Source organism: Eschrichtius robustus, chromosome 5, assembly GCF_028021215.1.
Source record: "Eschrichtius robustus isolate mEscRob2 chromosome 5, mEscRob2.pri, whole genome shotgun sequence".
NCBI classification, from domain to species: domain Eukaryota; kingdom Metazoa; phylum Chordata; class Mammalia; order Artiodactyla; family Eschrichtiidae; genus Eschrichtius; species Eschrichtius robustus.
Window position 1 is genome coordinate 48,094,541 of NC_090828.1, and position 3,318 is coordinate 48,097,858.

The window sequence follows — 3,318 nt, forward strand, 5'->3', positions numbered from 1 at the left end:
TAGATGAATGGATGAAAAGATCCTGCCAAGGAAATCCTGCCATTTGTGACAACATGGGTGGACCTTGAGGACGTTATGAAAAATGAAGTAAGTCAGAGAGAGAAAGACAAATACTGTATCATATCACTTATATATGAAATCTAAAAAGCCAAACTCATAGAAACCAAGAGAAGAATGGTGGTTGCCTGGGGCTGGGAATTGGGGGAAGTGGGGAGATATTGGTCAAAGGTTACAAATTTCCAGCTATAAGATGAATAAGTTCTGAGGATCTAATGTAACAGCATGATAATTATATTTAACAATACTGTATTATATACCTGAAAGTTGCTGAGAGTGTAAATCTTTAATGTTCTCACCACTAAAGAACTAGTAATTATGTGAGGTGATGGAGGTGTTAGCTAACATGACTGTGGTCATCATTTTGCAATAAAAGTGTATCAGATCAACATGTTGTACCCCTTAAGCTTACACAATGTTGTATGTCAATTATATATCAATAAAGCTGGAGGTAAAAAGTACATATGGGAGTTGAGGAGGCAATTTTGGAAAGATAATGGTTTTTGGAGAGAGGAAGGTTAAAAAAAAGTGAAATGGATACTGCATTTCAAGGAAAAATAAATCTGGGGGAAATTTTAAAGTTTGTGGAAAGCAAAAGAAAACAACAGAATTTGGAAGGACAGACACATACACTCCTCAAAAGGCCACCTAATAAAGAAAGTGCAGTTTTATACACTAACAGAAGAGATTTCTCTTGAAATAAGAGTCTTGTGAGCTACTCCAAACCACCAACTTTGTTTATCAAATGTGGCAACAGGGCAGTCTTCACACAACTCTACACAAAACTACTACAAGAATAAAACTGAAGAGAATAAAAATATTTTACCTAATAAAAATTCCCTTCCCTGCACAAAAAACAACTATGAAGCAAATGGCTGTTTTAACACAAAATACCAAGCTGAATTAAATATGTTCAAACAAAAATTTGAGGATATAAAAACAAGCAGGATTTAACCTTACTTTTTACTAAGAAGAGAAATGGACAAAAAGAGGAAAAAATTATACAAGAGTTTTGTATTCTAAAAAAATAGAAAAATCATAACAGATTTGAAGACTAAATTACAGATGCTCAAGTAAAAATATACGCCAATGAAATTTTAAGAATGACTTTAAAGGAAAAAAACTGAACTGTGATCATGTTGGTACACCCTTATTAATGGAAAGACCAATACCCTGCCATATATAGGCCCACTGGTTCTTTGCTCATGTGGAGGAAGAGCACTCACCATGTGGCATGCTGATTTCCACACTCTTAAAAGATGATGGCTAACTAGAGTCCTCTAAAATGCCTTTGCTGCTGCTGCCTTTGCCTCTGTTTCCAAAAATGGTCCTCCTTCTCAGGGTTATAGGTAAAACACACCCAAGACATTACTGTGGTGTAGTCAAGGATAAACCCAGCATAAGCCTGTGATTCTAAGCCCAATAAAGCCATGGGAACACCTTTGACCCAGACAATAATTATTTGAGACTCTCTGGAGTAAGAAACTTGTAAATATTAGCAGTATAGAGAGGACACTCTCTCCCTTAAGTGTATCCATGAACTACCGCAAAAAATTCAAACAACAATAACAACAACGAAATCCCCCAAAACCCTAGGTACAGGAGGAGGAAACTCAGCACTCAAACAGAAGCCCACAGTTTGACCCAATTGGAAATCAAAATTTTCTAAAATAATGCCTACAACAAAAAGATAAAAGGGCACTGGTTGGCATTTGTGCCTCTACAACACAGTTTGTTTTTATTTGTGTTTTTTTGTTTTTTGTTTTTTTGGCTGCGTTGGGTCTTCGTTGCTGTGTACGGGCTTCCTCTAGTTGTGGCGAGCGGGGCCACTCTTTGTTGAGCTGCACAGGTTTCTCATTGCCATGGCTTCTCTTGTTGCGGAGCACGGGCTCTAGGCGCAGCGCACGGGCTTCAGTAGTTGTGGCTCGTGAGCTTAGTTGCTCTGCGGCATGTGCGATCTTCCCAGACCAGGGCTCGAACCTGTGTCCCCTGCTTTGGCAGGCGGATTCTTGACCACTGCGCCACCAGGGAAGCCCTACAACATAGGTTTTGAATTAACTTTAACATATGCTGAAATGCACCAATTGACAAAAGTTAATGGTCTTAATTATGGGCCTCAAATTACAGTTTTTCCTGGAGATGTGACTAAATTTAAGTGAGATGCCAACTAATTAACTAACATTCACAAACACTCCGTCTGTTCCCAGACAGTAGAATAAATATGTAAGGAACAAATACTAAGACAGACACAATATTCTGGGCCATAATCCATGTCTCAATAATTATTAAAATATTCACATCATAAAAAGTATGTTGTGTGAGCATAGTGGAATTAAATTAGAAGTAAATAATAGAGAAAATCTAGAAACTGTCAACATATTTGGAATTTTTTTTTTCTGACCAAAACATTTAATTAACCCAAAAATTACAATGGCAGAGAAAATAATAACAATAAAGAGAAATTATAAGAAGTGGGAATCAGGGTAGAAAAAATGCAAAGGCCTTGCTCTCTAGGAAACCAGTACTGCAGCTGGGCTGGCCTCAGCCCCAGCCCCTTCTGAGTTTTCTTTGGCTGCTGGCGTCTTGTCTTCCCCCATGAGACGCATGTTGTGCTTTTCCCGGAATTCATTTAGTTCTTTTCACTTTGCCAGAAACCGCTGTGTCAGTGTCTCAGTAATCTTCTGTATCTGCTCCTGGTTGTTCTCCAGGGCAGGCAGCACCTCTTTGACAGTCCGCTCTACCAGCACCCTCCAACCATGTGGTAGCACTTGCAGGTTTCATCTACCTCCTTCAGAGTATCAATCACTAGACGGTGCTCATTCAACTGTGTCTCCAACTCAGCTGCTTTGGAGGCCAGGCCCCGCTGTTCCTGCCAAAGATGATTGAAGCCAGCAATTACCTGCTCTGCTGACACCAACCCCCTTCCCCGAGCTGCTCCGGCTGCTCTTGCCAGTGCGACCGCTGCTCTCTGCCATCTTCATTGCTTGCTGGGCTTCCGATCTGCCCATATTTGGAAATTTAAGTACGTAATTCTGAAAAACCCACCAGCAAAGAAAGAAACAACAGAAATTTTAAAGTATTTTAAGCTGAATGAAACAAAAAAAATTTGTGCAACACAGTTAAAGAGCGCTTATATAGGAATTTATACCACTAAATATTTAGATTAAAATATAAATCTCAAGACAATAATATAAACTTGATCTTAAGAAATTAGAGAAAGAAAAATGCATTAGGCCAGAAAGTAATCATAAGACAGGAAAC

At 38.9% G+C, this 3,318-nt stretch overlaps 1 pseudogene; it reads right to left on the reverse strand.

Moving 5' to 3' along the window:
• Positions 1–2,567: 2,567 nt before the first annotated feature.
• LOC137764826 (prefoldin subunit 2 pseudogene) lies at positions 2,568–3,032 on the reverse strand (annotated as a pseudogene).
• Positions 3,033–3,318: the final 286 nt, after the last annotated feature.